Raw genomic sequence first — 26,809 nt, 5'->3', positions numbered from 1 at the left:
TGAGCCAATCAGGGAATCAAGACCCTTTTCTCCAACACAACAATGTATAAACACAATACATTAATTTATTGATCACTTTTTTGCAAACGATAACATTGTATTAACATAATACATAACAATGCTTTATACAGAGTCAAATATGCTTAAGTCAACAACATATAACTATTACATTACAATTTAATCTTAAAACATAATACTGCGGCAATGTAGAAATAATATAGACAATGCATGATGGTAATATAAGCACATTATACTATGTCATACAAGTAAAAAGTGTATAACATATATAACAATGTTAAACATAAAGTTAAAATGCAGCAGATAACAATTCATAACAGTGATACATCAACATTTTATATAGGGACAAAATGCTACGGCAGATAACATTAGGTAAATATGATGCCAAACAATGTAATAATGTGTCGTAATACAGCAGTAGAGTACACCAATTTAGAAGGAATCTTTCTTTGACCACTGTTTGGTCTCCACCCTGATGCCAAGAGGTAAATGGCTGGCCTTCTTCTCCACTGCTGATCTTGTCTACAGTCAAGATGGAACTTAGGAGTCTTTTGTTGAGAAGATAGAGACCTGAGTCATTTGCAGAGGAATGACAGTGTTCACTATGTGGGTCCCCATGGAGCTCCAGGATCAGTAGGATGAAAGTTCTGGATGATCAAAGCATACACAGTATTTTGGCAGGAAGTGTCTGCTAGATGACGTCCATTAGTAGCACTTACCTGTCAGAAGAAGGATCATTCTGTGAGGTTTGCCGCCATCGCTGGATCTTTAGCAGGTGCGTTTGCACTGTTTCTCCTTTTTGGAAAGCCTCAAACTGTAAAGATTAAGGCTTAGCTAGTTATGAAACACCATTTTAAATTTAAACCATTTTTGAGCCAATCAGGGAATCAAGACCCTTTTCTCCAACACAACAATGTATAAACACAATACATTAATTTATTGAACACTTTTTTGCAAATGATAACATTGTATTAACATAATACATAACAATGCTTCATACAGAGCCAAATATGCTTAAGTCAACAACATATAACTATTACATTACAATTTAATCTTAAAACATAATACTGCGGCAATGTACAAATAATATAGACAATGCATGATGGTTATATAAGCACATTATACTATGTCATACAGGTAAAAAGTGTATAACATATATAACAATGTTAAACATAAAGTTAAAATGCAGCAGATAACAATTCATAACAGTGATATATCAACATTTTATATAGGGACAAAATGCTACGGCAGATAACATTAGTTAAATATGATGCCAAACAATATAATAAAGTGTCGTAATACAGCGGTAGAGTACACCAATTTAGAAGGAATCTTCTTTGACCACTGTTTGGTCTCCACCCTGATGCCAAGAGGTAAATGGCTGGCCTTCTTCTCCACTGCTGATGTTGTCTACAGTCAAGATGGAACTTAGGAGTCTTTTGCAGAGAAGATAGAAACATGAGTCATTTGCAGAGGAATGACAGTGTTCACTACGTGGGACCCTATGGAGCTCCAGGATCAGTAGGATGAAAGTTCTGGATGATCAAAGCATACACAGTATTTTGGCAGAAAGTTTCTGCCTGATGACGTCTATTAGTAGCACTTACCTGTCAGAAGAAGGATCATTCTGTGAGGTTTGCAGCCATCGCTGGATCTTTAGCAGGTGCGATTGCACTGTTTCTCCTTTTTGGAAAGCTTCAAACTGTAAAGATTAAGGTTTAGCTAGTTATGAAACACCATTTTAAATTTAAGCCATTTTTGAGCCAATCAGGGAATCAAGACCCTTTTCTCCAACACAACAATGTATAAACACAATACATTAATTTATTGAACACTTTTTTGCAAATGATAACATTGTATTAACATAATACATAACAATGCTTTATACAGATGCAAATATGCTTAAGTCAACAAAATATAACTATTACATTACAATTTAATCTTAAAACATAATACTGCGGCAATGTACAAATAATATAGATAACGCATGATGGTAATATAAGCACATTATACTATGTCATACAGGAAAAAAGTGTATAACATATATAACAATGTTAAACATAAAGTTAAAATGCAGCAGATAACAATGCATAACAGTGATACATCAACATTTTATATAGGGACAAAATGCTACGGCAGATAACATTAGGTAAATATGATGCCAAACAATGTAATAATGTGTAGTAATACAGCAGTAGAGTACACCAATTTAGAAGGAATCTTACTTTGACCACTGTTTGGTCTCCACCCTGATGCCAAGAGGTAAATGGCTGGCCTTCATCTCCACTGCTGATTTTGTCTACAGTCAAGATGGAACGTAGGAGTCTTTTGTTGAGAAGATAGAGACCTGAGTCATTTGCAGAGGATTGACAGTGTTCACTATGTGGGACCCCATGGAGCTCTAGGATCAGTAGGATGAAAGTTCTGGATGATCAAAGCATACACAGTATTTTGGCAGAAAGTGTCTGCTTGATGACTTCCATTAGTAGCACTTACCTGTCAGAAGAAGGATCATTCCGTGAGGTTTGCCGCCATCGCTGGATCTTTAGCAGGTGCGTTTGCAATGTTTCTCCTTTTTGGAAAGCCTCAAACTGTAAAGATTAAGGCTTAGCTAGTTATGAAACACCATTTTAAATTTAAACCATTTTTGAGCCAATCAGGGAATCAAGACCCTTTTCTCCAACACAACAATGTATAAACACAATACATTAATTTATTGAACACTTTTTTGCAAATGATAACATTGTATTAACATAATACATGACAATGCTTTATACAGAGGCAAATATGCTTAAGTCAACAACATATAACTATTACATTACAATTTAATCTTAAAACATAATACTGCGGCAATGTACAAATAATATAGACAATGCATGATGGTAATATAAGCACATTATACTATGTCATACAGGTAAAAAGTGTATAACATATATAACAATGTTAAACATAAAGTTAAAATGCAGCAGATAACAATTCATAACAGTGATATATCAACATTTTATATAGGGACAAAATGCTACGGCAGATAACATTAGGTAAATATGATGCCAAACAATATAATAAAGTGTCGTAATACAGCGGTAGAGTACACCAATTTAGAAGGAATCTTCTTTGACCACTGTTTGGTCTCCACCCTGATGCCAAGAGGTAAATGGCTGGCCTTCTTCTCCACTGCTGATGTTGTCTACAGTCAAGATGGAACTTAGGAGTCTTTTGCAGAGAAGATAGAAACATGAGTCATTTGCAGAGGAATGACAGTGTTCACTACGTGGGACCCTATGGAGCTCCAGGATCAGTAGGATGAAAGTTCTGGATGATCAAAGCATACACAGTATTTTGGCAGAAAGTTTCTGCCTGATGACGTCCATTAGTAGCACTTACCTGTCAGAAGAAGGATCATTCTGTGAGGTTTGCAGCCATCGCTGGATCTTTAGCAGGTGCGATTGCACTGTTTCTCCTTTTTGGAAAGCTTCAAACTGTAAAGATTAAGGTTTAGCTAGTTATGAAACACCATTTTAAATTTAAGCCATTTTTGAGCCAATCAGGGAATCAAGACCCTTTTCTCCAACACAACAATGTATAAACACAATACATTAATTTATTGAACACTTTTTTGCAAATGATAACATTGTATTAACATAATACATAACAATGCATTATACAGATGCAAATATGCTTAAGTCAACAAAATATAACTATTACATTACAATTTAATCTTAAAACATAATACTGCGGCAATGTACAAATAATATAGATAACGCATGATGGTAATATAAGCACATTATACTATGTCATACAGGAAAAAAGTGTATAACATATATAACAATGTTAAACATAAAGTTAAAATGCAGCAGATAACAATGCATAACAGTGATACATCAACATTTTATATAGGGACAAAATGCTACGGCAGATAACATTAGGTAAATATGATGCCAAACAATGTAATAATGTGTAGTAATACAGCAGTAGAGTACACCAATTTAGAAGGAATCTTACTTTGACCACTGTTTGGTCTCCACCCTGATGCCAAGAGGTAAATGGCTGGCCTTCATCTCCACTGCTGATTTTGTCTACTGTCAAGATGGAACGTAGGAGTCTTTTGTTGAGAAGATAGAGACCTGAGTCATTTGCAGAGGATTGACAGTGTTCACTATGTGGGACCCCATGGAGCTCTAGGATCAGTAGGATGAAAGTTCTGGATGATCAAAGCATACACAGTATTTTGGCAGAAAGTGTCTGCTTGATGACTTCCATTAGTAGCACTTACCTGTCAGAAGAAGGATCATTCCGTGAGGTTTGCCGCCATCGCTGGATCTTTAGCAGGTGCGTTTGCAATGTTTCTCCTTTTTGGAAAGCCTCAAACTGTAAAGATTAAGGCTTAGCTAGTTATGAAACATTTTTTAAATTTAAGCCATTTTTGAGCCAATCAGGGAATCAAGACCCTTTTCTCCAACACAACAATGTATAAACACAATACATTAATTTATTGAAATCTATTTTTGCAAAAGATAACATTGTATTAACATAATACATAACAATGCTATATACAGAGGCAAATGTGCTTAAGTCAACAACATATAACTATTACATTACAATTTAATCTTAAAACATAATACTGCGGCAATGTACAAATAATATAGACAATGCATGATGGTAATATAAGCACATTATACTATGTCATACAGGTGAAAAGTGTATAACATATATAATAATGCTAAACATAAAGTTAAAATGCAGCAGATAACAATTCATAATAGTGATACATCAACATTTTATATAGGGACAAAATGCTATGGCAGATAACATTAGGTAAATATGATGCCAAACAATGTAATAAAGTGTCGTAATATAGCAGTAGAGTACACCAATTTAGAAGGAATCTTTCTTTGACCACTGTTTGGTCTCCACCCTGAAGCCAAGAGGTAAATGGCTGGCCTTCTTCTCCACTGCTGATGTTGTCTACAGTCAAGATGGAACTTAGGAGTCTTTTGCTGTGGAATGACAGTGTTCACTACGTGGGACCCTATGGAGCTCCAGGATCAGTAGGATGAAAGTTCTGGATGATCAAAGCATACACAGTATTTTGGCAGGAAGTTTCTGCCTGATGACGTCCATTAGTAGCACTTACCTGTCAGAAGAAGGATCATTCTGTGAGGTTTGCCGCCATCGCTGGATCTTTAGCAGGTGCGATTGCACTGTTTCTCCTTTTTGGAAAGCTTCAAACTGTAAAGATTAAGGTTTAGCTAGTTATGAGACACAATTTTAAATTTAAGCCATTTTTGAGCCAATCAGGGAATCAAGACCCTTTTCTCCAGCACAACAATGTATAAACACAATACATTAATTTATTGAACACTTTTTTGCAAACGATAACATTGTATTAACATAATACATAACAATGCTTTATACAGAGGCAAATATGCTTAAGTCAACAACATATAACTATTACATTACAATTTAATCTTAAAACATAATACTGCGACAATGTACAAATAATATAGATAATGCATGATGGTAATATAAGCACATTATACTATGTCATACAGGTAAAAAGTGTATAACATATATAACAGTGTTAAACATAAAGTTAAAATGCAGCAGATAACAATTCATAACAGTGATACATCAACATTTTATATAGGGAAAAAATGCTACGGCAGATAACATTAGGTAAATATGATGCCAAACAATGTAATAATGTGTCGTAATACAGCGGTAGAGTAAACCAATTTAGAAGGAATCTTTCTTTGACCACTGTTTGGTCTCCACCCTGATGCCAAGAGGTAAATGGCTGGCCTTCTTCTCCACTGCTGATCTTGTCTACAGTCAAGATGGAACTAAGGAGTCTTTTGTTGAGAAGATAGAGACCTGAGTCATTTGCAGAGGAATGACAGTGTTCACTATGTGGGACCCCATGGAGCTCCAGGATCAGTAGGATGAAAGTTCTGGATGATCTAAGCATACACAGTATTTTGGCAGGAAGTGTCTGCTAGATGACGTCCATTAGTAGCACTTACCTGTCAGAAGAAGGATCATTCTGTGAGGTTTGCCGCCATCGCTGGATCTTTAGCAGGTGCGTTTGCACTGTTTCTCCTTTTTGGAAAGCCTCAAACTGTAAAGATTAAGGCTTAGCTAGTTATGAAACACCATTTTAAATTTAAGCTATTTTTGAGCCAATCAGGGAATCAAGACCCTTTTCTCCAACACAACAATGTATAAACACAATACATTAATTTATTGAAATCTATTTTTGCAAAAGATAACATTGTATTAACATAATACATAACAATGCTATATACAGAGGCAAATGTGCTTAAGTCAACAACATATAACTATTACATTACAATTTAATCTTAAAACATAATACTGCGGCAATGTACAAATAATATAGACAATGCATGATGGTAATATAAGCACATTATACTATGTCATACAGGTGAAAAGTGTATAACATATATAATAATGCTAAACATAAAGTTAAAATGCAGCAGATAACAATTCATAATAGTGATACATCAACATTTTATAAAGGGACAAAATGCTATGGCAGATAACATTAGGTAAATATGATGCCAAACAATGTAATAAAGTGTCGTAATACAGCAGTAGAGTACACCAATTTAGAAGGAATCTTTCTTTGACCACTGTTTGGTCTCCACCCTGATGCCAAGAGGTAAATGGCTGGCCTTCTTCTCCACTGCTGATGTTGTCTACAGTCAAGATGGAACTTAGGAGTCTTTTGCTGTGGAATGACAGTGTTCACTACGTGGGACCCTATGGAGCTCCAGGATCAGTAGGATGAAAGTTCTGGATGATCAAAGCATACACAGTATTTTGGCAGAAAGTTTCTGCCTGATGACGTCCATTAGTAGCACTTACCTGTCAGAAGAAGGATCATTCTGTGAGGTTTGCCACCATCGCTGGATCTTTAGCAGGTGCGATTGCACTGTTTCTCCTTTTTGGAAAGCTTCAAACTGTAAAGATTAAGGTTTAGCTAGTTATGAAACACCATTTTAAATTTAAGCCATTTTTGAGCCAATCAGGGAATCAAGACCCTTTTCTCCAACACAACAATGTATAAACACAATACATTAATTTATTGAACACTTTTTTGCAAATGATAACATTGTATTAACATAATACATAACAATGCTTTATACAGACGCAAATATGCTTAAGTCAACAAAATATAACTATTACATTACAATTTAATCTTAAAACATAATACTGCGGCAATGTACAAATAATATAGATAATGCATGATGGTAATATAAGCACATTATACTATGTCATACAGGAAAAAAGTGTATAACATATATAACAATGTTAAACATAAAGTTAAAATGCAGCAGATAACAATTCATAACAGTGATACATCAACATTTTATATAGGGACAAAATGCTACGGCAGATAACATTAGGTAAATATGATGCCAAACAATGTAATAATGTGTCGTAATACAGCGGTAGAGTACACCAATTTAGAAGGAATCTTTCTTTGACCACTGTTTGGTCTCCACCCTGATGCCAAGAGGTAAATGGCTGGCCTTCTTCTCCACTGCTAATCTTGTCTACTGTCAAGATGGAACTAAGGAGTCTTTTGTTGAGAAGAGAGAGACCTGAATCATTTGCAGAGGAGTGACAGTGTTCACTATGTGGGACCCCATGGAGCTCCAGGATCAGTAGGATGAAAGTTCTGGATGATCAAAGCATACACAGTATTTTGGCAGGAAGTGTCTACTAGATGACTTCCATTAGTAGCACTTACCTGTCAGAAGAAGGATCATTCTGTGAGGTTTGCCGCCATCGCTGGATCTTTAGCAGGTGCGTTTGCACTGTTTCTCCTTTTTGGAAAGCCTCAAACTGTAAAGATTAAGGCTTAGCTAGTTATGAAACATTTTTTAAATTTAAGCCATTTTTGAGCCAATCAGGGAATCAAGACCCTTTTCTCCAACACAACAATGTATAAACACAATACATTAATTTATTGAAATCTATTTTTGCAAAAGATAACATTGTATTAACATAATACATAACAATGCTATATACAGAGGCAAATGTGCTTAAGTCAACAACATATAACTATTACATTACAATTTAATCTTAAAACATAATACTGCGGCAATGAACAAATAATATAGACAATGCATGATGGTAATATAAGCACATTATCCTATGTCATACAGGTGAAAAGTGTATAACATATATAATAATGCTAAACATAAAGTTAAAATGCAGCAGATAACAATTCATAATAGTGATACATCAACATTTTATATAGGGACAAAATGCTACGGCAGATAACATTAGGTAAATATGATGCCAAACAATGTAATAAAGTGTCGTAATATAGCAGTAGAGTACACCAATTTAGAAGGAATCTTTCTTTGACCACTGTTTGGTCTCCACCCTGATGCCAAGAGGTAAATGGCTGGCCTTCTTCTCCACTGCTGATGTTGTCTACAGTCAAGATGGAACTAAGGAGTCTTTTGTTGAGAAGATAGAGACCTGAGTCATTTGCAGAGGAATGACAGTGTTCACTATGTGGGACCCCATGGAGCTCCAGGATCAGTAGGATGAAAGTTCTGGATGATCAAAGCATACACAGTATTTTGGCAGGAAGTGTCTGCTAGATGACGTCCATTAGTAGCACTTACCTGTCAGAAGAAGGATCATTCTGTGAGGTTTGCCGCCATCGCTGGATCTTTAGCAGGTGCGTTTGCACTGTTTCTCCTTTTTGGAAAGCCTCAACCTGTAAAGATTAAGGCTTAGCTAGTTATGAAACACCATTTTAAATTTAAGCTATTTTTGAGCCAATCAGGGAATCAAGACCCTTTTCTCCAACACAACAATGTATAAACACAATACATTAATTTATTGAAATCTATTTTTGCAAAAGATAACATTGTATTAACATAATACATAACAATGCTATATACAGAGGCAAATGTGCTTAAGTCAACAACATATAACTATTACATTACAATTTAATCTTAAAACATAATACTGCGGCAATGTACAAATAATATAGACAATGCATGATGGTAATATAAGCACATTATACTATGTCATACAGGTGAAAAGTGTATAACATATATAATAATGCTAAACATAAAGTTAAAATGCAGCAGATAACAATTCATAATAGTGATACATCAACATTTTATAAAGGGACAAAATGCTATGGCAGATAACATTAGGTAAATATGATGCCAAACAATGTAATAAAGTGTCGTAATACAGCAGTAGAGTACACCAATTTAGAAGGAATCTTTCTTTGACCACTGTTTGGTCTCCACCCTGATGCCAAGAGGTAAATGGCTGGCCTTCTTCTCCACTGCTGATGTTGTCTACAGTCAAGATGGAACTTAGGAGTCTTTTGCTGTGGAATGACAGTGTTCACTACGTGGGACCCTATGGAGCTCCAGGATCAGTAGGATGAAAGTTCTGGATGATCAAAGCATACACAGTATTTTGGCAGAAAGTTTCTGCCTGATGACGTCCATTAGTAGCACTTACCTGTCAGAAGAAGGATCATTCTGTGAGGTTTGCCACCATCGCTGGATCTTTAGCAGGTGCGATTGCACTGTTTCTCCTTTTTGGAAAGCTTCAAACTGTAAAGATTAAGGTTTAGCTAGTTATGAAACACCATTTTAAATTTAAGCCATTTTTGAGCCAATCAGGGAATCAAGACCCTTTTCTCCAACACAACAATGTATAAACACAATACATTAATTTATTGAACACTTTTTTGCAAATGATAACATTGTATTAACATAATACATAACAATGCTTTATACAGACGCAAATATGCTTAAGTCAACAAAATATAACTATTACATTACAATTTAATCTTAAAACATAATACTGCGGCAATGTACAAATAATATAGATAATGCATGATGGTAATATAAGCACATTATACTATGTCATACAGGAAAAAAGTGTATAACATATATAACAATGTTAAACATAAAGTTAAAATGCAGCAGATAACAATTCATAACAGTGATACATCAACATTTTATATAGGGACAAAATGCTACGGCAGATAACATTAGGTAAATATGATGCCAAACAATGTAATAATGTGTCGTAATACAGCGGTAGAGTACACCAATTTAGAAGGAATCTTTCTTTGACCACTGTTTGGTCTCCACCCTGATGCCAAGAGGTAAATGGCTGGCCTTCTTCTCCACTGCTAATCTTGTCTACTGTCAAGATGGAACTAAGGAGTCTTTTGTTGAGAAGAGAGAGACCTGAATCATTTGCAGAGGAGTGACAGTGTTCACTATGTGGGACCCCATGGAGCTCCAGGATCAGTAGGATGAAAGTTCTGGATGATCAAAGCATACACAGTATTTTGGCAGGAAGTGTCTACTAGATGACTTCCATTAGTAGCACTTACCTGTCAGAAGAAGGATCATTCTGTGAGGTTTGCCGCCATCGCTGGATCTTTAGCAGGTGCGTTTGCACTGTTTCTCCTTTTTGGAAAGCCTCAAACTGTAAAGATTAAGGCTTAGCTAGTTATGAAACATTTTTTAAATTTAAGCCATTTTTGAGCCAATCAGGGAATCAAGACCCTTTTCTCCAACACAACAATGTATAAACACAATACATTAATTTATTGAAATCTATTTTTGCAAAAGATAACATTGTATTAACATAATACATAACAATGCTATATACAGAGGCAAATGTGCTTAAGTCAACAACATATAACTATTACATTACAATTTAATCTTAAAACATAATACTGCGGCAATGAACAAATAATATAGACAATGCATGATGGTAATATAAGCACATTATCCTATGTCATACAGGTGAAAAGTGTATAACATATATAATAATGCTAAACATAAAGTTAAAATGCAGCAGATAACAATTCATAATAGTGATACATCAACATTTTATATAGGGACAAAATGCTACGGCAGATAACATTAGGTAAATATGATGCCAAACAATGTAATAAAGTGTCGTAATATAGCAGTAGAGTACACCAATTTAGAAGGAATCTTTCTTTGACCACTGTTTGGTCTCCACCCTGATGCCAAGAGGTAAATGGCTGGCCTTCTTCTCCACTGCTGATGTTGTCTACAGTCAAGATGGAACTAAGGAGTCTTTTGTTGAGAAGATAGAGACCTGAGTCATTTGCAGAGGAATGACAGTGTTCACTATGTGGGACCCCATGGAGCTCCAGGATCAGTAGGATGAAAGTTCTGGATGATCAAAGCATACACAGTATTTTGGCAGGAAGTGTCTGCTAGATGACGTCCATTAGTAGCACTTACCTGTCAGAAGAAGGATCATTCTGTGAGGTTTGCCGCCATCGCTGGATCTTTAGCAGGTGCGTTTGCACTGTTTCTCCTTTTTGGAAAGCCTCAACCTGTAAAGATTAAGGCTTAGCTAGTTATGAAACACCATTTTAAATTTAAGCTATTTTTGAGCCAATCAGGGAATCAAGACCCTTTTCTCCAACACAACAATGTATAAACACAATACATTAATTTATTGAAATCTATTTTTGCAAAAGATAACATTGTATTAACATAATACATAACAATGCTATATACAGAGGCAAATGTGCTTAAGTCAACAACATATAACTATTACATTACAATTTAATCTTAAAACATAATACTGCGGCAATGTACAAATAATATAGACAATGCATGATGGTAATATAAGCACATTATACTATGTCATACAGGTGAAAAGTGTATAACATATATAATAATGCTAAACATAAAGTTAAAATGCAGCAGATAACAATTCATAATAGTGATACATCAACATTTTATAAAGGGACAAAATGCTATGGCAGATAACATTAGGTAAATATGATGCCAAACAATGTAATAAAGTGTCGTAATACAGCAGTAGAGTACACCAATTTAGAAGGAATCTTTCTTTGACCACTGTTTGGTCTCCACCCTGATGCCAAGAGGTAAATGGCTGGCCTTCTTCTCCACTGCTGATGTTGTCTACAGTCAAGATGGAACTTAGGAGTCTTTTGCTGTGGAATGACAGTGTTCACTACGTGGGACCCTATGGAGCTCCAGGATCAGTAGGATGAAAGTTCTGGATGATCAAAGCATACACAGTATTTTGGCAGAAAGTTTCTGCCTGATGACGTCCATTAGTAGCACTTACCTGTCAGAAGAAGGATCATTCTGTGAGGTTTGCCACCATCGCTGGATCTTTAGCAGGTGCGATTGCACTGTTTCTCCTTTTTGGAAAGCTTCAAACTGTAAAGATTAAGGTTTAGCTAGTTATGAAACACCATTTTAAATTTAAGCCATTTTTGAGCCAATCAGGGAATCAAGACCCTTTTCTCCAACACAACAATGTATAAACACAATACATTAATTTATTGAACACTTTTTTGCAAATGATAACATTGTATTAACATAATACATAACAATGCTTTATACAGACGCAAATATGCTTAAGTCAACAAAATATAACTATTACATTACAATTTAATCTTAAAACATAATACTGCGGCAAAGTACAAATAATATAGATAATGCATGATGGTAATATAAGCACATTATACTATGTCATACAGGAAAAAAGTGTATAACATATATAACAATGTTAAACATAAAGTTAAAATGCAGCAGATAACAATTCATAACAGTGATACATCAACATTTTATATAGGGACAAAATGCTACGGCAGATAACATTAGGTAAATATGATGCCAAACAATGTAATAATGTGTCGTAATACAGCGGTAGAGTACACCAATTTAGAAGGAATCTTTCTTTGACCACTGTTTGGTCTCCACCCTGATGCCAAGAGGTAAATGGCTGGCCTTCTTCTCCACTGCTAATCTTGTCTACTGTCAAGATGGAACTAAGGAGTCTTTTGTTGAGAAGAGAGAGACCTGAATCATTTGCAGAGGAGTGACAGTGTTCACTATGTGGGACCCCATGGAGCTCCAGGATCAGTAGGATGAAAGTTCTGGATGATCAAAGCATACACAGTATTTTGGCAGGAAGTGTCTACTAGATGACTTCCATTAGTAGCACTTACCTGTCAGAAGAAGGATCATTCTGTGAGGTTTGCCGCCATCGCTGGATCTTTAGCAGGTGCGTTTGCACTGTTTCTCCTTTTTGGAAAGCCTCAAACTGTAAAGATTAAGGCTTAGCTAGTTATGAAACATTTTTTAAATTTAAGCCATTTTTGAGCCAATCAGGGAATCAAGACCCTTTTCTCCAACACAACACTGTATAAACACAATACATTAATTTATTGAAATCTATTTTTGCAAAAGATAACATTGTATTAACATAATACATAACAATGCTATATACAGAGGCAAATGTGCTTAAGTCAACAACATATAACTATTACATTACAATTTAATCTTAAAACATAATACTGCGGCAATGTACAAATAATATAGACAATGCATGATGGTAATATAAGCACATTATACTATGTCATACAGGTGAAAAGTGTATAACATATATAATAATGCTAAACATAAAGTTAAAATGCAGCAGATAACAATTCATAATAGTGATACATCAACATTTTATATAGGGACAAAATGCTACGGCAGATAACATTAGGTAAATATGATGCCAAACAATGTAATAAAGTGTCGTAATATAGCAGTAGAGTACACCAATTTAGAAGGAATCTTTCTTTGACCACTGTTTGGTCTCCACCCTGATGCCAAGAGGTAAATGGCTGGCCTTCTTCTCCACTGCTGATGTTGTCTACAGTCAAGATGGAACTTAGGAGTTTTTTGCTGTGGAATGACAGTGTTCACTAGGTGGGACCCTATGGAGCTCCAGGATCAGTAGGATGAAAGTTCTGGATGATCAAAGCATACACAGTATTTTGGCAGGAAGTTTCTGCCTGATGACGTCCATTAGTAGCACTTACCTGTCAGAAGAAGGATCATTCTGTGAGGTTTGCCGCCATCGCTGGATCTTTAGCAGGTGCGATTGCAATGTTTCTCCTTTTTGGAAAGCTTCAAACTGTAAAGATTAAGGTTTAGCTAGTTATGAGACACCATTTTAAATTTAAGCCATTTTTGAGCCAATCAGGGAATCAAGACCCTTTTCTCCAACACAACAATGTATAAACACAATACATTAATTTATTGATCACTTTTTTGCAAACGATAACATTGTATTAACATAATACATAACAATGCTTTATACAGAGTCAAATATGCTTAAGTCAACAACATATAACTATTACATTACAATTTAATCTTAAAACATAATACTGCGGCAATGTAGAAATAATATAGATAATGCATGATGGTAATATAAGCACATTATACTATGTCATACAAGTAAAAAGTGTATAACATATATAACAATGTTAAACATAAAGTTAAAATGCAGCAGATAACAATTCATAACAGTGATACATCAACATTTTATATAGGGACAAAATGCTACGGCAGATAACATTAGGTAAATATGATGCCAAACAATGTAATAATGTGTCGTAATACAGCAGTAGAGTACACCAATTTAGAAGGAATCTTTCTTTGACCACTGTTTGGTCTCCACCCTGATGCCAAGAGGTAAATGGCTGGCCTTCTTCTCCACTGCTGATCTTGTCTACAGTCAAGATGGAACTTAGGAGTCTTTTGTTGAGAAGATAGAGACCTGAGTCATTTGCAGAGGAATGACAGTGTTCACTATGTGGGTCCCCATGGAGCTCCAGGATCAGTAGGATGAAAGTTCTGGATGATCAAAGCATACACAGTATTTTGGCAGGAAGTGTCTGCTAGATGACGTCCATTAGTAGCACTTACCTGTCAGAAGAAGGATCATTCTGTGAGGTTTGCCGCCATCGCTGGATCTTTAGCAGGTGCGTTTGCACTGTTTCTCCTTTTTGGAAAGCCTCAAACTGTAAAGATTAAGGCTTAGCTAGTTATGAAACACCATTTTAAATTTAAACCATTTTTGAGCCAATCAGGGAATCAAGACCCTTTTCTCCAACACAACAATGTATAAACACAATACATTAATTTATTGAACACTTTTTTGCAAATGATAACATTGTATTAACATAATACATAACAATGCTTCATACAGAGCCAAATATGCTTAAGTCAACAACATATAACTATTACATTACAATTTAATCTTAAAACATAATACTGCGGCAATGTACAAATAATATAGACAATGCATGATGGTTATATAAGCACATTATACTATGTCATACAGGTAAAAAGTGTATAACATATATAACAATGTTAAACATAAAGTTAAAATGCAGCAGATAACAATTCATAACAGTGATATATCAACATTTTATATAGGGACAAAATGCTACGGCATATAACATTAGTTAAATATGATGCCAAACAATATAATAAAGTGTCGTAATACAGCGGTAGAGTACACCAATTTAGAAGGAATCTTCTTTGACCACTGTTTGGTCTCCACCCTGATGCCAAGAGGTAAATGGCTGGCCTTCTTCTCCACTGCTGATGTTGTCTACAGTCAAGATGGAACTTAGGAGTCTTTTGCAGAGAAGATAGAAACATGAGTCATTTGCAGAGGAATGACAGTGTTCACTACGTGGGACCCTATGGAGCTCCAGGATCAGTAGGATGAAAGTTCTGGATGATCAAAGCATACACAGTATTTTGGCAGAAAGTTTCTGCCTGATGACGTCCATTAGTAGCACTTACCTGTCAGAAGAAGGATCATTCTGTGAGGTTTGCAGCCATCGCTGGATCTTTAGCAGGTGCGATTGCACTGTTTCTCCTTTTTGGAAAGCTTCAAACTGTAAAGATTAAGGTTTAGCTAGTTATGAAACACCATTTTAAATTTAAGCCATTTTTGAGCCAATCAGGGAATCAAGACCCTTTTCTCCAACACAACAATGTATAAACACAATACATTAATTTATTGAACACTTTTTTGCAAATGATAACATTGTATTAACATAATACATAACAATGCTTTATACAGATGCAAATATGCTTAAGTCAACAAAATATAACTATTACATTACAATTTAATCTTAAAACATAATACTGCGGCAATGTACAAATAATATAGATAACGCATGATGGTAATATAAGCACATTATACTATGTCATACAGGAAAAAAGTGTATAACATATATAACAATGTTAAACATAAAGTTAAAATGCAGCAGATAACAATGCATAACAGTGATACATCAACATTTTATATATGGACAAAATGCTACGGCAGATAACATTAGGTAAATATGATGCCAAACAATGTAATAATGTGTAGTAATACAGCAGTAGAGTACACCAATTTAGAAGGAATCTTACTTTGACCACTGTTTGGTCTCCACCCTGATGCCAAGAGGTAAATGGCTGGCCTTCATCTCCACTGCTGATTTTGTCTACAGTCAAGATGGAACGTAGGAGTCTTTTGTTGAGAAGATAGAGACCTGAGTCATTTGCAGAGGATTGACAGTGTTCACTATGTGGGACCCCATGGAGCTCTAGGATCAGTAGGATGAAAGTTCTGGATGATCAAAGCATACACAATATTTTGGCAGAAAGTGTCTGCTTGATGACTTCCATTAGTAGCACTTACCTGTCAGAAGAAGGATCATTCCGTGAGGTTTGCCGCCATCGCTGGATCTTTAGCAGGTGCGTTTGCAATGTTTCTCCTTTTTGGAAAGCCTCAAACTGTAAAGATTAAGGCTTAGCTAGTTATGAAACACCATTTTAAATTTAAACCATTTTTGAGCCAATCAGGGAATCAAGACCCTTTTCTCCAACACAACAATGTATAAACACAATACATTAATTTATTGAACACTTTTTTGCAAATAATAACATTGTATTAACATAATACATAACAATGCTTTATACAGAGGCAAATATGCTTAAGTCAACAACATATAACTATTACATTACAATTTAATCTTAAAACATAATACTGCGGCAATGTACAAATAATATAGACAATGCATGATGGTAATATAAGCACATTATACTATGTCATACAGGTAAAAAGTGTATAACATATATAACAATGTTAAACATAAAGTTAAAATGCAGCAGATAACAATTCATAACAGTGATATATCAACATTTTATATAGGGACAAAATGCTACGGCAGATAACATTAGGTAAATATGATGCCAAACAATATAATAAAGTGTCATAATACAGCGGTAGAGTACACCAATTTAGAAGGAATCTTCTTTGACCACTGTTTGGTCTCCACCCTGATGCAAAAAGGTAAATGGCTGGCCTTCTTCTCCACTGCTGATGTTGTCTACAGTCAAGATGGAACTTAGGAGTCTTTTGCAGAGAAGATAGAAACATGAGTCATTTGCAGAGGAATGACAGTGTTCACTACGTGGGACCCTATGGAGCTCCAGGATCAGTAGGATGAAAGTTCTGGATGATCAAAGCATACACAGTATTTTGGCAGAAAGTTTCTGCCTGATGACGTCCATTAGTAGCACTTACCTGTCAGAAGAAGGATCATTCTGTGAGGTTTGCAGCCATCGCTGGATCTTTAGCAGGTGCGATTGCACTGTTTCTCCTTTTTGGAAAGCTTCAAACTGTAAAGATTAAGGTTTAGCTAGTTATGAAACACCATTTTAAATTTAAGCCATTTTTGAGCCAATCAGGGAATCAAGACCCTTTTCTCCAACACAACAATGTATAAACACAATACATTAATTTATTGAACACTTTTTTGCAAATGATAACATTGTATTAACATAATACATAACAATGCTTTATACAGATGCAAATATGCTTAAGTCAACAAAATATAACTATTACATTACAATTTAATCTTAAAACATAATACTGCGGCAATGTACAAATAATATAGATAACGCATGATGGTAATATAAGCACATTATACTATGTCATACAGGAAAAAAGTGTATAACATATATAACAATGTTAAACATAAAGTTAAAATGCAGCAGATAACAATGCATAACAGTGATACATCAACATTTTATATAGGGACAAAATGCTACGGCAGATAACATTAGGTAAATATGATGCCAAACAATGTAATAATGTGTAGTAATACAGCAGTAGAGTACACCAATTTAGAAGGAATCTTACTTTGACCACTGTTTGGTCTCCACCCTGATGCCAAGAGGTAAATGGCTGGCCTTCATCTCCACTGCTGATTTTGTCTTCTGTCAAGATGGAACGTAGGAGTCTTTTGTTGAGAAGATAGAGACCTGAGTCATTTGCAGAGGATTGACAGTGTTCACTATGTGGGACCCCATGGAGCTCTAGGATCAGTAGGATGAAAGTTCTGGATGATCAAAGTATACACAGTATTTTGGCAGGAAGTGTCTACTAGATGACTTCCATTAGTAGCACTTACCTGTCAGAAGAAGGATCATTCTGTGAGGTTTGCCGCCATCGCTGGATCTTTAGCAGGTGCGTTTGCACTGTTTCTCCTTTTTGGAAAGCCTCAAACTGTAAAGATTAAGGCTTAGCTAGTTATGAAACATTTTTTAAATTTAAGCCATTTTTGAGCCAATCAGGGAATCAAGACCCTTTTCTCCAACACAACAATGTATAAACACAATACATTAATTTATTGAAATCTATTTTTGCAAAAGATAACATTGTATTAACATAGTACATAACAATGCTATATACAGAGGCAAATGTGCTTAAGTCAACAACATATAACTATTACATTACAATTTAATCTTAAAACATAATACTGCGGCAATGTACAAATAATATAGACAATGCATGATGGTAATATAAGCACATTATACTATGTCATACAGGTGAAAAGTGTATAACATATATAATAATGCTAAACATAAAGTTAAAATGCAGCAGATAACAATTCATTATAGTGATACATCAACATTTTATATAGGGACAAAATGCTACGGCAGATAACATTAGGTAAATATGATGCCAAACAATGTAATAAAGTGTCGTAATATAGCAGTAGAGTACACCAATTTAGAAGGAATCTTTCTTTGACCACTGTTTGGTCTCCACCCTGATGCCAAGAGGTAAATGGCTGGCCTTCTTCTCCACTGCTGATGTTGTCTACAGTCAAGATGGAACTTAGGAGTCTTTTGCTGTGGAATGACAGTGTTCACTACGTGGGACCCTATGGAGCTCCAGGATCAGTAGGATGAAAGTTCTGGATGATCAAAGCATACACAGTATTTTGGCAGGAAGTTTCTGCCTGATGACGTCCATTAGTAGCACTTACCTGTCAGAAGAAGGATCATTCTGTGAGGTTTGCCGCCACCGCTGGATCTTTAGCAGGTGCGATTGCACTGTTTCTCCTTTTTGGAAAGCTTCAAACTGTAAAGATTAAGGTTTAGCTAGTTATGAGACACCATTTTAAATTTAAGCCATTTTTGAGCCAATCAGGGAATCAAGACCCTTTTCTCCAACACAACAATGTATAAACACAATACATTAATTTATTGATCACTTTTTTGCAAACGATAACATTGTATTAACATAATACATAACAATGCTTTATACAGAGTCAAATATGCTTAAGTCAACAACATATAACTATTACATTACAATTTAATCTTAAAACATAATACTGCGGCAATGTAGAAATAATATAGATAATGCATGATGGTAATATAAGCACATTATACTATGTCATACAAGTAAAAAGTGTATAACATATATAACAATGTTAAACATAAAGTTAAAATGCAGCAGATAACAATTCATAACAGTGATACATCAACATTTTATATAGGGACAAAATGCTACGGCAGATAACATTAGGTAAATATGATGCCAAACAATGTAATAATGTGTCGTAATACAGCAGTAGAGTACACCAATTTAGAAGGAATCTTTCTTTGACCACTGTTTGGTCTCCACCCTGATGCCAAGAGGTAAATGGCTGGCCTTCTTCTCCACTGCTGATCTTGTCTACAGTCAAGATGGAACTTAGGAGTCTTTTGTTGAGAAGATAGAGACCTGAGTCATTTGCAGAGGAATGACAGTGTTCACTATGTGGGTCCCCATGGAGCTCCAGGATCAGTAGGATGAAAGTTCTGGATGATCAAAGCATACACAGTATTTTGGCAGAAAGTTTCTGCCTGATGACGTCTATTAGTAGCACTTACCTGTCAGAAGAAGGATCATTCTGTGAGGTTTGCAGCCATCGCTGGATCTTTAGCAGGTGCGATTGCACTGTTTCTCCTTTTTGGAAAGCTTCAAACTGTAAAGATTAAGGTTTAGCTAGTTATGAAACACCATTTTAAATTTAAGCCATTTTTGAGCCAATCAGGGAATCAAGACCCTTTTCTCCAACACAACAATGTATAAACACAATACATTAATTTATTGAACACTTTTTTGCAAATGATAACATTGTATTAACATAATACATAACAATGCTTTATACAGATGCAAATATGCTTAAGTCAACAAAATATAACTATTACATTACAATTTAATCTTAAAACATAATACTGCGGCAATGTACAAATAATATAGATAACGCATGATGGTAATATAAGCACATTATACTATGTCATACAGGAAAAAAGTGTATAACATATATAACAATGTTAAACATAAAGTTAAAATGCAGCAGATAACAATGCATAACAGTGATACATCAACATTTTATATAGGGACAAAATGCTACGGCAGATAACATTAGGTAAATATGATGCCAAACAATGTAATAATGTGTAGTAATACAGCAGTAGAGTACACCAATTTAGAAGGAATCTTACTTTGACCACTGTTTGGTCTCCACCCTGATGCCAAGAGGTAAATGGCTGGCCTTCATCTCCACTGCTGATTTTGTCTACAGTCAAGATGGAACGTAGGAGTCTTTTGTTGAGAAGATAGAGACCTGAGTCATTTGCAGAGGATTGACAGTGTTCACTATGTGGGACCCCATGGAGCTCTAGGATCAGTAGGATGAAAGTTCTGGATGATTAAAGCATACACAGTATTTTGGCAGAAAGTGTCTGCTTGATGACTTCCATTAGTAGCACTTACCTGTCAGAAGAAGGATCATTCCGTGAGGTTTGCCGCCATCGCTGGATCTTTAGCAGGTGCGTTTGCAATGTTTCTCCTTTTTGGAAAGCCTCAAACTGTAAAGATTAAGGCTTAGCTAGTTATGAAACACCATTTTAAATTTAAACCATTTTTGAGCCAATCAGGGAATCAAGACCCTTTTCTCCAACACAACAATGTATAAACACAATACATTAATTTATTGAACACTTTTTTGCAAATGATAACATTGTATTAACATAATACATGACAATGTTTTATACAGAGGCAAATATGCTTAAGTCAACAACATATAACTATTACATTACAATTTAATCTTAAAACATAATACTGCGGCAATGTACAAATAATATAGACAATGCATGATGGTAATATAAGCACATTATACTATGTCATACAGGTAAAAAGTGTATAACATATATAACAATGTTAAACATAAAGTTAAAATGCAGCAGATAACAATTCATAACAGTGATATATCAACATTTTATATAGGGACAAAATGCTACGGCAGATAACATTAGGTAAATATGATGCCAAACAATATAATAAAGTGTCGTAATACAGCGGTAGAGTACACCAATTTAGAAGGAATCTTCTTTGACCACTGTTTGGTCTCCACCCTGATGCCAAGAGGTAAATGGCTGGCCTTCTTCTCCACTGCTGATGTTGTCTACAGTCAAGATGGAACTTAGGAGTCTTTTGCAGAGAAGATAGAAACATGAGTCATTTGCAGAGGAATGACAGTGTTCACTACGTGGGACCCTATGGAGCTCCAGGATCAGTAGGATGAAAGTTCTGGATGATCAAAGCATACACAGTATTTTGGCAGAAAGTTTCTGCCTGATGACGTCCATTAGTAGCACTTACCTGTCAGAAGAAGGATCATTCTGTGAGGTTTGCAGCCATCGCTGGATCTTTAGCAGGTGCGATTGCACTGTTTCTCCTTTTTGGAAAGCTTCAAACTGTAAAGATTAAGGTTTAGCTAGTTATGAAACACCATTTTAAATTTAAGCCATTTTTGAGCCAATCAGGGAATCAAGACCCTTTTCTCCAACACAACAATGTATAAACACAATACATTAATTTATTGAAATCTATTTTTGCAAAAGATAACATTGTATTAACATAATACATAACAATGCTATATACAGAGGCAAATGTGCTTAAGTCAACAACATATAACTATTACATTACAATTTAATCTTAAAACATAATACTGCGGCAATGTACAAATAATATAGACAATGCATGATGGTAATATAAGCACATTATACTATGTCATACAGGTGAAAAGTGTATAACATATATAATAATGCTAAACATAAAGTTAAAATGCAGCAGATAACAATTCATAATAGTGATACATCAACATTTTATATAGGGACAAAATGCTATGGCAGATAACATTAGGTAAATATGATGCCAAACAATGTAATAAAGTGTCGTAATATAGCAGTAGAGTACACCAATTTAGAAGGAATCTTTCTTTGACCACTGTTTGGTCTCCACCCTGATGCCAAGAGGTAAATGGCTGGCCTTCTTCTCCACTGCTGATGTTGTCTACAGTCAAGATGGAACTTAGGAGTCTTTTGCTGTGGAATGACAGTGTTCACTACGTGGGACCCTATGGAGCTCCAGGATCAGTAGGATGAAAGTTCTGGATGATCAAAGCATACACAGTATTTTGGCAGGAAGTTTCTGCCTGATGACGTCCATTAGTAGCACTTACCTGTCAGAAGAAGGATCATTCTGTGAGGTTTGCCGCCATCGCTGGATCTTTAGCAGGTGCGATTGCACTGTTTCTCCTTTTTGGAAAGCTTCAAACTGTAAAGATTAAGGTTTAGCTAGTTATGAGACACCATTTTAAATTTAAGCCATTTTTGAGCCAATCAGGGAATCAAGACCCTTTTCTCCAGCACAACAATGTATAAACACAATACATTAATTTATTGAACACTTTTATGCAAACGATAACATTGTATTAACATAATACATAACAATGCTTTATACAGAGGCAAATATGCTTAAGTCAACAACATATAACTATTACATTACAATTTAATCTTAAAACATAATACTGCGGCAATGTACAAATAATATAGATAATGCATGATGGTAATATAAGCACATTATACTATGTCATACAGGTAAAAAGTGTATAACATATATAACAGTGTTAAACATAAAGTTAAAATGCAGCAGATAACAATTCATAACAGTGATACATCAACATTTTATATAGGGAAAAAATGCTACGGCAGATAACATTAGGTAAATATGATGCCAAACAATGTAATAATGTGTCGTAATACAGCGGTAGAGTAAACCAATTTAGAAGGAATCTTTCTTTGACCACTGTTTGGTCTCCACCCTGATGCCAAGAGGTAAATGGCTGGCCTTCTTCTCCACTGCTGATCTTGTCTACAGTCAAGATGGAACTAAGGAGTCTTTTGTTGAGAAGATAGAGACCTGAGTCATTTGCAGAGGAATGACAGTGTTCACTATGTGGGACCCCATGGAGCTCCAGGATCAGTAGGATGAAAGTTCTGGATGATCTAAGCATACACAGTATTTTGGCAGGAAGTGTCTGCTAGATGACGTCCATTAGTAGCACTTACCTGTCAGAAGAAGGATCATTCTGTGAGGTTTGCCGCCATCGCTGGATCTTTAGCAGGTGCGTTTGCACTGTTTCTCCTTTTTGGAAAGCCTCAAACTGTAAAGATTAAGGCTTAGCTAGTTATGAAACACCATTTTAAATTTAAGCTATTTTTGAGCCAATCAGGGAATCAAGACCCTTTTCTCCAACACAACAATGTATAAACACAATACATTAATTTATTGAAATCTATTTTTGCAAAAGATAACATTGTATTAACATAATACATAACAATGCTATATACAGAGGCAAATGTGCTTAAGTCAACAACATATAACTATTACATTACAATTTAATCTTAAAACATAATACTGCGGCAATGTACAAATAATATAGACAATGCATGATGGTAATATAAGCACATTATACTATGTCATACAGGTGAAAAGTGTATAACATATATAATAATGCTAAACATAAAGTTAAAATGCAGCAGATAACAATTCATAATAGTGATACATCAACATTTTATAAAGGGACAAAATGCTATGGCAGATAACATTAGGTAAATATGATGCCAAACAATGTAATAAAGTGTCGTAATACAGCAGTAGAGTACACCAATTTAGAAGGAATCTTTCTTTGACCACTGTTTGGTCTCCACCCTGATGCCAAGAGGTAAATGGCTGGCCTTCTTCTCCACTGCTGATGTTGTCTACAGTCAAGATGGAACTTAGGAGTCTTTTGCTGTGGAATGACAGTGTTCACTACGTGGGACCCTATGGAGCTCCAGGATCAGTAGGATGAAAGTTCTGGATGATCAAAGCATACACAGTATTTTGGCAGAAAGTTTCTGCCTGATGACGTCCATTAGTAGCACTTACCTGTCAGAAGAAGGATCATTCTGTGAGGTTTGCCACCATCGCTGGATCTTTAGCAGGTGCGATTGCACTGTTTCTCCTTTTTGGAAAGCTTCAAACTGTAAAGATTAAGGTTTAGCTAGTTATGAAACACCATTTTAAATTTAAGCCATTTTTGAGCCAATCAGGGAATCAAGACCCTTTTCTCCAACACAACAATGTATAAACACAATACATTAATTTATTGAACACTTTTTTGCAAATGATAACATTGTATTAACATAATACATAACAATGCTTTATACAGACGCAAATATGCTTAAGTCAACAAAATATAACTATTACATTACAATATAATCTTAAAACATAATACTGCGGCAATGTACAAATAATATAGATAATGCATGATGGTAATATAAGCACATTATACTATGTCATACAGGAAAAAAGTGTATAACATATATAACAATGTTAAACATAAAGTTAAAATGCAGCAGATAACAATTCATAACAGTGATACATCAACATTTTATATAGGGACAAAATGCTACGGCAGATAACATTAGGTAAATATGATGCCAAACAATGTAATAATGTGTCGTAATACAGCGGTAGAGTACACCAATTTAGAAGGAATCTTTCTTTGACCACTGTTTGGTCTCCACCCTGATGCCAAGAGGTAAATGGCTGGCCTTCTTCTCCACTGCTAATCTTGTCTACTGTCAAGATGGAACTAAGGAGTCTTTTGTTGAGAAGAGAGAGACCTGAATCATTTGCAGAGGAGTGACAGTGTTCACTATGTGGGACCCCATGGAGCTCCAGGATCAGTAGGATGAAAGTTCTGGATGATCAAAGCATACACAGTATTTTGGCAGGAAGTGTCTACTAGATGACTTCCATTAGTAGCACTTACCTGTCAGAAGAAGGATCATTCTGTGAGGTTTGCCGCCATCGCTGGATCTTTAGCAGGTGCGTTTGCACTGTTTCTCCTTTTTGGAAAGCCTCAAACTGTAAAGATTAAGGCTTAGCTAGTTATGAAACATTTTTTAAATTTAAGCCATTTTTGAGCCAATCAGGGAATCAAGACCCTTTTCTCCAACACAACAATGTATAAACACAATACATTAATTTATTGAAATCTATTTTTGCAAAAGATAACATTGTATTAACATAATACATAACAATGCTATATACAGAGGCAAATGTGCTTAAGTCAACAACATATAACTATTACATTACAATTTAATCTTAAAACATAATACTGCGGCAATGAACAAATAATATAGACAATGCATGATGGTAATATAAGCACATTATCCTATGTCATACAGGTGAAAAGTGTATAACATATATAATAATGCTAAACATAAAGTTAAAATGCAGCAGATAACAATTCATAATAGTGATACATCAACATTTTATATAGGGACAAAATGCTACGGCAGATAACATTAGGTAAATATGATGCCAAACAATGTAATAAAGTGTCGTAATATAGCAGTAGAGTACACCAATTTAGAAGGAATCTTTCTTTGACCACTGTTTGGTCTCCACCCTGATGCCAAGAGGTAAATGGCTGGCCTTCTTCTCCACTGCTGATGTTGTCTACAGTCAAGATGGAACTAAGGAGTCTTTTGTTGAGAAGATAGAGACCTGAGTCATTTGCAGAGGAATGACAGTGTTCACTATGTGGGACCCCATTGAGCTCCAGGATCAGTAGGATGAAAGTTCTGGATGATCAAAGCATACACAGTATTTTGGCAGGAAGTGTCTGCTAGATGACGTCCATTAGTAGCACTTACCTGTCAGAAGAAGGATCATTCTGTGAGGTTTGCCGCCATCGCTGGATCTTTAGCAGGTGCGTTTGCACTGTTTCTCCTTTTTGGAAAGCCTCAACCTGTAAAGATTAAGGCTTAGCTAGTTATGAAACACCATTTTAAATTTAAGCTATTTTTGAGCCAATCAGGGAATCAAGACCCTTTTCTCCAACACAACAATGTATAAACACAATACATTAATTTATTGAAATCTATTTTTGCAAAAGATAACATTGTATTAACATAATACATAACAATGCTATATACAGAGGCAAATGTGCTTAAGTCAACAACATATAACTATTACATTACAATTTAATCTTAAAACATAATACTGCGGCAATGTACAAATAATATAGACAATGCATGATGGTAATATAAGCACATTATACTATGTCATACAGGTGAAAAGTGTATAACATATATAATAATGCTAAACATAAAGTTAAAATGCAGCAGATAACAATTCATAATAGTGATACATCAACATTTTATAAAGG

This window comes from Taudactylus pleione, unplaced genomic scaffold, assembly GCF_031769625.1.
Source record: "Taudactylus pleione unplaced genomic scaffold, aTauple2 ptg000203l, whole genome shotgun sequence".
Classification (NCBI taxonomy): Eukaryota; Metazoa; Chordata; class Amphibia; order Anura; family Myobatrachidae; genus Taudactylus; species Taudactylus pleione.
Note: the sequence above shows the minus strand (reverse complement) of the source record.